The sequence below is a fragment of the Panthera pardus genome, unplaced genomic scaffold (genome assembly GCF_024362965.1).
Source record: "Panthera pardus isolate Hobbes unplaced genomic scaffold, ASM2436296v1 HiC_scaffold_16, whole genome shotgun sequence".
Classification (NCBI taxonomy): domain Eukaryota; kingdom Metazoa; phylum Chordata; class Mammalia; order Carnivora; family Felidae; genus Panthera; species Panthera pardus.
The window spans coordinates 33,544,719-33,558,898 of NW_026526721.1; positions in this window are offsets into that span (position 1 = coordinate 33,544,719).

Consider the following 14,180-nt stretch of genomic DNA (forward strand, 5'->3'; position numbering starts at 1 on the left):
AAAATAAAATTTTTCTTTCTGTATTCAAGAAAAAGAAAATATAAAGAAAAAAAAGAAATTTGAATAGATGAACCAGTGAACAGACTGAAATACAATTGATTACATTATTTTCCCTGAGAAGTCAAACTATGAAGCACTTTATAGTCCATAAACTAAGCAGGTGGAGAGATTTGTGGTCTTCCTGAAGAGTGAGGTTGGCCCAGTTGGGCAGGGATTAGTGTAACAGCTCCATTCTCCACTGGATGGCGCTCATTAGCTTACCGGGGTGTATTGTTGCGGTGCTTGTAGGTGTGTATGCGCATGCTCAGGAGTGGTGAAAATGGTGTCACCCAACTACCTAGTCTCTATTATTGGACCTCTGTGCTCTCCCCAACCAGCAACCACACACCTGTTCTTTGTCTCTAGCCTCTGTCCACTTCCCACTTTACACTGTGACCAAGCCTTCAGGTTGCCAGGTGGCACCTTCTTCCTGAGATTTATCTCAGATGCGGCTGTGTTTCCCGACCCCTCATTTCTGAGGGACTGCGGCTTTGACGCTCTCAGATCCTCTGGGGGATGGTCTCACCAAGCAATGGCTGGGTGCTGGATGCACGTAGGAACGTTCGTGGGACCGTGCTGCTGCCGATGCCCAGAAACTGTCGCTGGGTGCCAGCCTGCCCCAGAAAAAGTTTAGCGTCAGCATTTCAGGGATTATGGAAAATCACAACACACATCTGGCACCGGTCTTCACCCTTAACGACCTTGTTCCAGCACCAGCAAATCTTGATTTCTGGGGTCTGCTGTGACTAGGTGGCTGCACAACCTCTACCAAATGTCCTTCCAGCTGTGAAACCTCTTCTCCCCATGTGGCCCCAGGACCTCTCTGACCCCCCATCTGCTCTTGGGGATTCACCCTTCCCACCAGAGCACCTCCAGGTATTGAGCTGTGGAATTTCAGACTCTGTGCTCCCCCTGTTTAGAGAGTCTTAATGGAATTTAAACCCTCTCCTTTCTCCTTTCTCTCTTTTTAGTTCAGTCCCTGTGGCTGTTTCCACTTTTCCACTTTCTCTCCAGATGCTTTTGGGGGCGGGTGCTTTTCCTGTACTCTCCCTCCATATCTGTTCTGTCCGCCAGCAAAAACAGCTCCCTGCCCTTTGTGGCTTCTCTCGCTCCCTGTTCACCTCTCTGCACTGTGTGTCTACTGAGTTCTGTGGTTCAGGTTGTGCAGATTGTTGTGTTAATCCTCAGGTCAGTTTTTTAGGTGTGCAGGATGGTTTAGTGTTGATCTGGCTGTATTTCATGGATTCGAGATGAAAAAATCTTCCGTGCTGTTGTGCCATCTTGGCTCCTCCCTCAGCTATTATGTTCTTTAAATGGTTTTCCAATACATTAACACCCAGAAAGGAAGACAGAAAATTATTATAATAAAAAAGGATGCACTTTTTTGAGAGATCAATAGGTAACTTTGTTCATTGATCCTTTTTCTTCTCTTTGTCCCAGGTACGTAAAGAGAGATAGTTATATGTTAAGGCAGAGGCCTCAGATTTTTACATATCATTGCAAGTCCCATAATTCAGGCCCTATTCATAGTCATTTGTCTGGTATAACTAATGTATTTAGATACACACTTTTCCAAATTCTCTAAGTAATAAGAAAATAAATCAATTTTAGACCTTCTTTTACTTAGTCAATTGTGATTTAACAGAATCTCATCCTTTACATTATGAAGACTGATCTTATTGGTAAAGATAAATACTAATATATTTTCATTTAAAAGAGATTTGGACATTCTGACAAATTTCAGACATCCAGTCCACAGAGTGATTTTTATTCTTACAAGTTAGTGCATGTAGTATGTATAGTGTTTAAAATACCCATGTAGCATCTGCAACATCCTCAGCATGTGCAACGTTTCTTATCAGGTATAACTTTATTTAAATACTTATTTGATGCCTTGAAGACACAGTGATCCAGTCTTAGGATACAAACCAGAGCCATATAATAATGAAGCAACCTAAGAACAAGGAGAGCAGAATAGTGTTTTGAGGAGAGTGCTGTGAACAGCACCAGGGGAAAGGCTGACACAGCAAACAATCTGGGCCCACTTGTCAATCTGGCTCAATAGAGACTGAGGAAGACAGCACCAAGTTGTTGTGGGTGGTTGTTTGTTTATTGTTACCAAAAGAATCCTACATCACAATGGAGAACTCTTTAAGGGACTATAAAAATTAATTTAAAAATAAATAATATTATATGTGGGATTATCATTTAATGCTGGTTGAGAAAACTAAAACCTAACAGGAAAGTTAGAAATTCATTCTTGTGTTTTTATTTTTAATTTTTTTTTGTAAATTCAAAGTAAATGCAAATAGCATACTGGATAGTCAGCATAAACTGAATGCCTTTTAAACCTATTAACTCAGCTACCAGAGCCACATAATACCCCTAATATGTGGTGAATTAATTATGTCTGAATATAGTCCTTTTCAGAACAAAGTTTTTAATTGTTGAATGTTTTTAATTTCAATAGAATTGATTTGCATTTAAATGAGCAGTCCAACAAGTGATTATAATCTTAGATTTTTTTTTTATTAACATACAAGTACTGAGTAGAGGCATACTTCAGATATACAGCAGGTTCTTTTCCAGACCACCACAAAAATGGGAATATCATAGTAAAGTGAGTCAAATGAATTCTTTTGGTTTTATGATACATATAAAGTTATGTTTAGCCTATATTATAGTATATTCAGTGTGCAATAGCATTATATCTAAAAAATATACATATACCTTCATTAAAAAATATTTTATTGCTAAAAAATGCTAACCATCGTCAGAGCTTTCAGTGAGTTGTAATCAATGATCACAGATGACCATATCAAATATAATAATTATAATGTTTAAAATATTGTGAGAATTACCAAAATGTGATACGCAGAGACACCCAAGTAAGCAAATGCTGTTGGTAAAATGGTACCAATAGATTTGCTCTATTCAGTGTTGCCACAAACCTTCAATTTGTAAAAAGAAAAACAATGCAATATCTACGCAACACAATAGGGCCGAGTACAATAAAACAAGACATGTTTGTACTGTTTTGGTATATATAGAAATTATAGAATGCTCAAACAATAGAAAGATTAAACAAACTAATATACACTTTAAAACTTATTGTCTGTATGTTTAACAAATTAATTGAATATCCTTAAGGAAATCACATACTTTCTATTCCAAATTAAATAACAGGTAATTTTTTTTCTGTTTCTAGCATAATTATCCATGTTGATTAAATGGGCTAATTGTGTATGTGCTAATAAATAACATAAACTAATCTTCAATTATCACCAAAATTTATTGATACTAAAATATTTTCTATTTGTATGTGTTAATCTTAAAAGCCATTTAACATCCAAAATAAAGCTCTCAGATCATCCTGGCATTGTTTTTAATCCAAAGGAGTGACAACCAAACATTTAATTTGCTAAGCCACTAATATAGTCCATCACCAAATATTGAGAATCTTCTTAATCTACTTCCTTTCTCTCAACTTCAGTTAGAAAGAGTAATGAATAAATTTAGGAAAAAAGAAAGTGAATAAAATTAAAGATCAATATGCGTGCATGTACTTTGATTTTATTTCTAATAAAAGTGGAGTACACTGCATCTAACATTTCTCTGTATATGATACGATGTGTAAGGTTAGAATTAACTTGCAGCTGATGTGAGGTAGCTCTTTGATTATCTCTAGGGGTGTATGGAATTTGGTGCTGATTACTGGCCAAGGTACCAATGAGATGTATTAACACTGACTTACAAAATGCTGCTTAAAGTCCTGAAACCCCACAAATCATTCCTTGTACCTGCTTGCTTATATTGAAAATAAAGAGAGTATATTTTCTACCTCTGCATCTGTTTTGGCCCATGTGACCAAAGGGATGCAAAACAGTTTGGTATATCTGTGCCTTTGTTTACCTGAAGGTGGGACATCTTGAATATTTTGACTAGTTTGGACACAGAGATAGAGTGCTTCTTTTGCAACTGAGCAGAGCTATACTGGAGATGTCTCAGAAATTCTTCATTTTCCCTGGGTGTTCTGACTCTCTCCCCAGCAAAACAGATATAACTGTTGAAAATTATATTAAATGAATAAAATATGTGTCAATTGCTCTTAGGGCATACAACATAAAAAGAAATATTTATTCCAGAAATCTTCTAATCTCAGTAAAAAGAGTGAATGTCTCAGGCATTTGTGCTGTAATCTGCTATTCCTCACCCCTTCCCTCTGTCTCAGCTCAGGAAATGGGGAGTTCTACTCCTGACATGTGTAGCCAAGAACAACATGTTTCCTCTGTCCCCAGGTTCCAGTGTAAGGCCATGATGACTCTTCAGAATGGGAAGGCTACTAAGGTTTCATGTCTTACTTTCACTCTCTCAGTCACCATATTGTAGAAGCTCCATTCCAGGAAAGAGCAGATCAAACATCGTGGCTCCAGTCTCAATCCAGCACCCATTTCTAGGGTGGATGTCTACCCCAGCAAGACAGAAACCTTGGACCCCAATCACCCTGCCATAACTTGTTCAGAGGGTATGGGTTGCATAATGGTAGAAGCAAGTTGAGAAGACCAGGGACTATAACCTTCACCAGTGATGCATGCATAAAGAAAAGCCACCACTCTGAGAGAAGTAACCTCCTCTTTGTGCCCCCTGTTTCAGAGCAGTAGTACAGAAGATTATACAATGAGGAAAGCCACATTCACATTCTACAAAAGAGTGACTTCATAGAAAAATTAAAAAAAAGCAATTACTTAGGTAAATATAAGACATTGTAATTGTGTATTTCCTCTCTTTTCTTCTAGTAACTGATTTAAAAAGAAATTGTATAATGTAATAGGTATATAATTATACTGTTGGACCTATAATAAATAGAACATAATATAGTTTATATTAACAACACAATCTAGATGAAAACAGAGATGTACTACAATAAGGAAATGACACTAGATAATAATTTGGATCCATGGGAGAAAATGAAGAGAACCAGCATATTTATATTAAAATAAATATAAATAAATTTCCCCTTCCATCAGTTTTGTTAAAGAATAAAATTATATAAATTATAAAAATATATTTTACTTGTCTAATTTTAACTATGTATTGTTTGGTTTTAATGTATGTAGCTATAATATGCATAATAATAGTAGCACAAAAAGGGGAAGAGGGAATACAGCTTTGTAGAAGTAATATTTTTATACTTCCCTGAATTTAATATAAATCTAAAGTAGATCATTAAGGTGTTCATTGTATGCCATAGAGCAACCATAAAGAAAATTAATCCAAAGTAGATAATGAAAAATCATTAAAAGGATTAAAGTGTTACAACAGAAAAACAGAGGCTATTCACAAAAGACTACATATTACATGAATCCACTAACATGAAATGTATTAGAATAGGCAAATCTGTACATATAGAAGGTAGGTTTGTGGTTGCACAGGTCTTGGAAAAATGCGCTCAAGGGAAATAGGAGAGGCTATTTGATATGAAGTTTCTTTCGGAGGTGTTCAAAATCGGGAGTAATGGTTACAACACAACTCTGAGAATATACAAAAAGCTATTGCATTGTACGTTTTAAATAGGTGAATTTCATGGTGTGAGTTATATCTCACTAAAGCTATTTAAAAAGAAATAAAAATATAATTTGCCTTTCTATGTTCATAACTTCTGCTTTGTAACTTCCAGATTACTTGTTAAAATTGATTTCATGAAATGCAGAAACATAAAAAGAAAATGTGTTATGCTAAAGAAAAATGTGCATTATAAAAACAAAATGTGGGGCGCCTGGGTGGCGCAGTCGGTTAAGCCTCCGACTTCAGCCAGGTCACGATCTCGCGGTCCGTGAGTTCGAGCCCCGCGTCAGGCTCTGGGCCGATGGCTCGGAGCCTGGAGCCTGTTTCCGATTCTGTGTCTCCCTCTCTCTCTGCCCCTCCCCCGTTCATGCTCTGTCTCTCTCTGTCCCAAAAATAAATAAAAAACGTTGAAAAAAAAAAAATTAAAAACAAAATGTGACTTCCAGTTGCATATTAAGATATATAGGATTTCAGCATTTTTAAATATTTTTTACATTTGCTAATATTCAAGAATATTAGCTTTCCAAATGGTGCTTAACTTATTTATTCAAATTTAAGGAAATGGACATATTAAATAATGGAAAACACCAATCTTTGACTGAATGTAAAGTTATCTAGGAGCTGCAGGAAAATGTGTAAGTGCACACCCATTAAAGTCTTTCTACTGGGCCCATTTTTTTTTTTTGGATGAGAAAACAGACGACAAAAATCAACAAAATGTCTAAACACCTCTCTTAAATTCTGCTGTGATTGAGATAATTTGGAGAAAGGCGTTTACTAACTGCTAACAAATTGGGCTGCAAATCATCTATATGGAGAGCTCTTTATGTCTCCTTTGTGGCCAGCAAAGTTGAATACTATTGAGAGGTCAAGGAGAAATGAGTATTTCCAGACAAAGAGAGTAGTGAACAACAGTGTCAGATGCTTTTGGCCACAGTGTAAGAGATAAAGAAGTGAGAAGTCATTAAATGCCTGCATGTAATCCCCTCATGGGACTACTTTAGGGAGAACAACAAATAGATGACTTTATGTATCAGGCTATTTGTCCAAGTAACATAAAGCTCTTAAATTAATCCATCCTCCTATATATCAATCTGAAGAGCCCATTATTCCCCATGTGGGATTTAAACAGATTCTGCATATTTCTTTGTTATCCATCAATATACTTAGACACAAATGAATTGCAATAAAGGGGTTTTAATAATAATTATCATGTCAATAAATTTAACATTGCTGTCTTTCAAAGGTGTTTATTTTCTTTAGCTAAGATTTTTGTGCAGTTTCTACTGAAATTGGGTTAGAAATTAACACTGGATCCAATCAAATATTTGTTTCTTTTGTTTAAATATTTATGATTATTAATGAATGATATATTGAGTGCATTCATTGTCTTTCTAAAATTTTGCTTTTCTAGTTTGATTTCTGAATCAGTATTAGTAAATTCAAATTAAAACTAGAAAATATATATTAGCGAAAAATAAGGGACACATCACTTACATCTGTATATCACAAACACAGATGGTGATAATCACCTTTAAAACTTCAGTATGCATACATATAGCCAGTCAAAGATTTTAGCCAGGTGGGATCCATATAAGACTTCTAATCTACAGATCTCTAAGATAATAAATTTATGTTGTTTTTAAGCTACTGCATTTGTGCAGAGTTGTGAAACAGCAATAGAAAACTAACATGGAGTTGCAAGGCTTTATCTTCTATCAGGATTAAATGTAATCGTCCAATTGATGAGCTGTTCTGGAGACTTACTGGTGCTCACTGCTCTTTTCATTCCCTGCCTGAATGCCCAAGCCAGAAGAGAAATATATTAACAAAAATGGGCTCCACATATAAAACTTAAAGGACAAATGTGATAACTAGATGTGAATTTCAACTTTTGACAAACAGTCTTTACCAATGTTTGTTTTCTTAATGCTTTTTATGTCTCAAAGTTGCATTTGTGTCCAATTTAGTTCACCTTAAAGGGAAGATTCTAGTGTATGCAATGAACAAATCCCCAACATTAAAACATGTTGATAGAACTAATGCTTGTAAAATCTCCTCCTGCAATTTCAAAAGCCATAATCGTAAAGGATCATGACATGTCAAAGATCAGTGGACTTCCAACAAGATAGCTGTGAAATGAGAATTTCGTCAGATATCTGAATATTCTGAGTCTAGTGTCTTAAACAAATATTTTAGGCCAGTCAAGAAAGAAGATAATAATGGAAAATATTTTTAATGACTATGTTAGAGTTCCCAAGGGAAGCAGAACGAATAGATGATATCTATCCATCTATATCTATGTATCTGTCTATATTTTGATATATTTGCAATCGTGGAGGTGTGGCAAATCCAAAATCTGATGGGCACGGCTGACAAACAGCAGATTTAGGAAAGAGCTGCAATTAAGTCCAAAGGCAGTACGCTGGAGAATCACCTCTTGTTCAAGAGTGGCCAGTCCTTTATTCTGTTCAGGCCTTCAAGTGATTGGATGAGGTTCATGCACAGTATTAAGTGTGATCTACTTTACTCAAAGTCCACCTGTTTAAATGTAAGTCTCATCCCAAAACACCTCACAAAAACACCCAGAATAATGTTTGACCAAATATCTGGGCACTGTTGCCCAGACGAGTTGACACATAAAATTCACCATTACAGAGATCAAAAGTTACTTTATTGACAGTTCGAGAACAAAGGGAGTAACAGCTGTGGCTTATCAAATAGGATTGCCTGTCACCTGAGTGACAGTGCAATATTATCTATTGATCTTTTATTTAATTTAGAAGTTCTCTTAAAGCACATTTATTTCAGAATTTGTAAAGACACTTTAAAGAAAGGAAATCAAATTCTTATCCAAATTTGCATAACCTGAAGATCACTGCATTGTTCCAAATCACATGATTTAAAACATTGCTCTCTGTAAAATCTGTACTTTTGACCTTTGCTGTTTAGATTATTTTCCAGTGTTAATTCTTCTTTTGTTCTTCAGCACATTGTCTTTCCTAGAAGCAGTTGAAACTATACCAATTAATTACTTTTACTTTTATTCTAGGTCACAATGAGATTTTTAAAATTTCTTTTTATAACCTCATGCTAATTTTCCACTTCAGTTAATGTAATACAAAATGAGTCGGTCCCTTTCAAATAGGTAAAAGGTAACCCAATATTTCTTTTTCTATTAAAAAATGCATACCCTTCGTATATATCTCAAACTCTCATAAATTAAAAATTCAGATTCTAACATCAGCCAGTGACAGACTTTAACTCTTCTCTATCATTTCCTTTTATTTTAGTCACCCTCTGCCATTTCAGTTATTATACTGACTTAAATACGTCAAGTTATTAAATGCTACATCATTGGAGCTTACAAATGACAAGTTAAAGGTGGTTGCTTGAAAGGCCAATTACTGTTACCAAGGACCTAATAGAGGTCAATTTGTTGGGGTAGTCACCATTCATCACAGTATACCTCCCTCCTCAGAATCATGACCATATTGCAGATTCCAAAACTTAATATTATACAGATCCAGGAGTGTCATTTCTTCTTTACTTATTCAAGAAATGTAGGGCCGCCTGGGTGGCTCAGTCAGTTAAGTGTTCAACTTCAGCTTAGGTCATGATCTCGCAGTTCATTAGTTCAAGCCCCATGTCGGGCTGACAGCTCAGAGTCTGGAGCCTGCCTCAGATTCTCTGTCTCCCTATCTCTCTGGCCCTCCCTCACTCACACTCTGTCTGTCTGTCTGTCTCTCTCTCCCAAAAATAAATAAACATTAAAAAAATTTAAAAAAAAGAAAATCTGGTATAGTGTTTGTCTGAATAGTAAACGAAGATATACAGCTTTCTAATAATTCATTCTCTTGTGCTTGATATTAAGCACTTCTACTTTTAATAGATTTTGGAGCCAGAATTTTTCTTGGCAATGTTGGTTTGTAAACACAGAATCGGAGAGTACTGAAAGACATTTCATACAGATGGCAGTTACCTGCTGAGCTATTCATATATAACTCTCTGATTGTCAGAACATGTGTGTGGCAGATTCTGAGTCTTTCTTCTCTGAGTACACTTAGATGTCAATGCCACATTTTGATCTCTGGTTTCCTTTTTGTGAAACCCAAACTGATTATCCCTGTTGTCTAAAGGTATTCCTTCTTTGGACTGGGTTTGATACAACTGCCTAAGCAAGGATCACTTGAAATGAACAAAGAACTGATCTATATTACAAAACCCAAACATAATTAAGACATCACCTTTATATAAAATTGAGAGTTGTAGTATTGACCAAAGACATGATCAGCAATAAGTTTATATTCTTTAGAGAGTCTTTGTTACACCATTTCAATCTATTGATCTGCAAAACACAGGAATCTGATGCATTGGTAATCATTAACAAACATAGATATTTATCTATAGAAGAAAAAGTAATGTATGCGTAAGTTCTTATATAGCCACTGTGGTTTTCTTTTTAACATTAATATACTGTGATTATAAAATACAGTGTCAATGTAGAAAATGTTGGAACACAATTAGTAAATTAAATAGAGTTAGAGATGTGGTAGAGGGGTAAGATGTAGGTCAGTGGGTAACAGCCCTGGAGGGAATTTGGCATATACTTTATAATGGAAACCCCATGGCAGGATTTGGGCCATAATAGTGACCGCAGGATAGTCTATGTATAAAAAAGAAAATAGAGGGGTGCCTGGGTGGCTCAGTTGGTTAAGTAACTGACTCTTGATTTTGACTCAGTTTATGATTCCATGGTTGTGAGACTGAGCCCCATTGGGCTCTCTGCTGGACGTGGAGCCTGCTTGAGACTCTTTCCCTCTCTCTCTGGCCTTTCACCACTTGAGTTCTGTCTCTCAAAATAAATAAACAACCAAAAAAAAAGAAAATAGAAATTATTGATATTTCCAAATGCTCACTTATGTAGTACAATAAAATCTGGTTATTATCGTTTGTATAAAAATATAATAAAATAATATGGTTAGATGTAAATATATTGCTTATACAAATATATTTCTAAATTATTTTCTCTAAAATAATTCAAATCATCTATTATTTAATCATATTATTGGTAAATGCTCACAGGAGGCATAGATTTATAGATAGATGAGTCACAGAAACATCTTAAATAATCATACAAGATTTATATATTCAGAATTACAGAAGGAGTTCAATGAAGTCAAGATGCTGAACAAAAGACTAAGAATATCATCTAGGTGGGGTACAAGCTCCAGATATTTTATAAGTTAAATTGTGTCTTTTGCCTCCACCACAAAAAATAAAAAAATAAATAAAGTTATGTTGAAATCCTAACACCTGGTACTTTAGAATGTGGCCTTATTTAGAAATAGGGCAATTGCTGATATAATTAGCTAAAATAAGATCGAACTGGAGTAGGGTGGTCTCCTAATCTGAAATGTCTGGTGTCCTTATAAAAAAGATAGGTGACCACATGAAGACAGAGACACATAGTGGAAACTCCATGTGACAATAAAGTCAGAGGTGGAATTAAGCAGCTGTAAGGCAAGGAATGGCAAAGATTGCCAACGAACCACCAGAAAGTAGGAAGAGGCAAGGGAGGATTCCCCTACAGGTTTCTGAGGGAGCGTGGCCCTGTGCACACCTCGATTTCAGGCTTCAAGCCCCCAAACATGAGGGAATATATTTGTGATGCTTTTGAGCCAGCCACCTTGTGTTAATTTTGTTACACCAAGCCTAGGAAATAAATGCAAGATCTAAAGTGTTTCTCTAAAGAGTGCTTAGTCATTAATGATAATATCTAGGTAATTGGAGGTTACATCAACGCTTCTGAAGAAGAATTGTTTTCTTCCATGTCCAATTTTACCTCCTGAAGACAGAGGTGGTCTAGCAAATATAAAGTGTTACTTAGTAAGGTATTCCTACCTAGATAAGAGAAAGAACAGAGACTAGGGGAAATTTTATATATATCTATATCCATATCTATATAAAAATTTGGTCAAAAGGTCATCTTAAGGTTGTAGAAAAATAAAGTATGCAATATCTAATATTTAGACGACTAGGTAGACATCTGGACAAATAAGATACAGATGCCATACTCTATACCAAAATAAAGTCTATCTATATCATAGATTAAAATGTTTTAAGAAATAACATAAGAAGGAGAGAATTTTTATTAAATGACACCAAAAAGTGGCCTGTTAAACCATGAATGATAATTTAAAAACCATAAGAAGACTTATAAGTCTGATTATATTAAAACAAAGTCCAGGGTAAATATTCAAATAAAAAGATTAAAAATGAGATAAAATATTAGGTAACTTAGGTGACATTACAGAATATAAGTCTTTTCTACATAAAAAGCTTATATAGTTCATAAGAAAAAGACCAACACAATCAAATAAAAATGAACAAAGATCACAATCAAATGATAGAGTATGAACTATAAATGTTTTAATTACATCGCAGATGTTCAATGTCACTTATGCAATAAATGCAAATTTAAAATACAATGAGATCCTATTTTTCACCTGTTTGGAAGACAGATCCCAAATATTTGATCACATATCCTATATATTCAAAGCATTGGGGTAAGAGGTACTGTGATAGACTGAATATGCGCATTGGTATTTTCTCTAAGAAGGGCAATTTGGAAATATCTTCTAAAATAAAAATATTCATACCTTTGACTCAAAATTATATATCTTATGATTATACTTAGATTTGTAGGATGATTATGTGTATATATATATATATGATTATTCACTGTAACACTGTTTTTAATAGAACAGTATTTGAAGCAACTTAAATGTCCATTAATAGGAAACTGATTAAATAATGTCACACACTATGATAATCAATAACATACCCTATAGCTATAAGGAAACTAAGAGGCAATCAAATGAATCAGAATGATAAAACTCTTAAAATTAATATGGAGAAATCTTCAAATAATATTATCATCAAGTAAAAGCAAAATGTGCTACAGGGTACATTCTGTTTGCTAATATTTGTAAAATAAAGACACACATACAACACACACACACATTTGTACATTTGCACACATATATAAAATGTACATATGTACACACATATATATGAATTTAATTGCTTATGAGTGTCTGCATGTATATATATATGTATATCTAACAAAATACAAAATAAATTGGTAACCTTAATTTTGTTCTTTGTAGAAGAAGAATTTCTTGGACTGAGCAAAAATGCAAATTCTTTCATTGTATATAATTTTGGGGTACATTTTGAATTTTTTGATACTTATAAGTAGCAAGTATGCTAAAATTAATTTAAAAAAATAAAGTGGATAATGGCATGACCTTTCCTCACATTCAGACCCGGTTATTTTATGGTCTTCAGATGGTTGGGTTCTCATATACCCCTTTAAGTGCACTCATCTAGCACTGGGAAGGTTGGAATAAAAATAATAACCAGTAAAAAAATATAAAGGTAAAGCATGACTTTGCATAGAATAGGGGTAGAGAAAAACATTTAAATAGAATTGAATTACCCAATGGCTTATGAACTACAGAATGGTGTAACAAGCTTTTTTTGCAAGATTATCACAGATCAGTGATAATTTATCACTGATAAATGATAAATTTATAACTGATAAAGAAAATTTATCAACTACCATGATATCATGACCCAATCTCTACTCACATAATCTACCTTGGTCCTAAATAATTCATAAATGAGATATAGGAGAAAGGTACAAAAAGCAAATGCTAATTAAAGGAGAATTTAATCCTTGTCTGTCCGTAAGAACTCTCTTAGGAAAAAGGATGAGAATTCCATGCCCTAGATTAAAATTGGTACAAACTCTGGCCACTTTTCCCATCAAAATATGAGGTTTATTCCCCTTTCACTTCAATGTGGACTGGCCGTATGATTGTTAACCAATGGAATGTGTAGAAGTAACAGTATGACAACTTCTTAAGGAGACCTCTGCTTTGGTATACATGCTCTGGGAATGCCAGCTTTGATATGAGATTTGAATACCCTGAGACTAGCACGCTGTGAGGAAACCCTAGCTAGCCACATGGAGAGACCACAGGGAGAGAAGGATAGGAAGAAAGAGAATGAGGGAGGGAGAGATAGGAAGAAAGAGGGAGAGATGCTAGATCTCAAATGTTCTAGACATCTAATCTGAGGTTCTAGGCACTTAAGCAAAGACCACATCTTTTTGGAAAGGGTGTCAACTACAGTTATCCAATGACTGTCCCCTTTGCATGTCAGGTGTGAAGAAGACACATAATTTGTTCTTTACTTCAACAAGTCTTCGGGTCAACGGGAATAACATTCAAGAATCCAAATCCAAGCATTGTACCTAAAGAGCCTTAATCACACCTGGAACTGGTTTACATGATCTCGTAACTAAAACAGCTTGATTCCATAATGGGATGAAATTTTGAGAATTTTAGGAGGGAGTGAGTGTATTTTGAATTTGTGAGAAATAAAAGTAACATACATCCAGAAGATAAAGACTGACAGACATTTTTAGTTACTCTCCCCACCAAGAGCTGAACCTGGTCTGGGCATGTGGTTATTTAACGAGTGGGAAATGTCAGACGTGATACTGT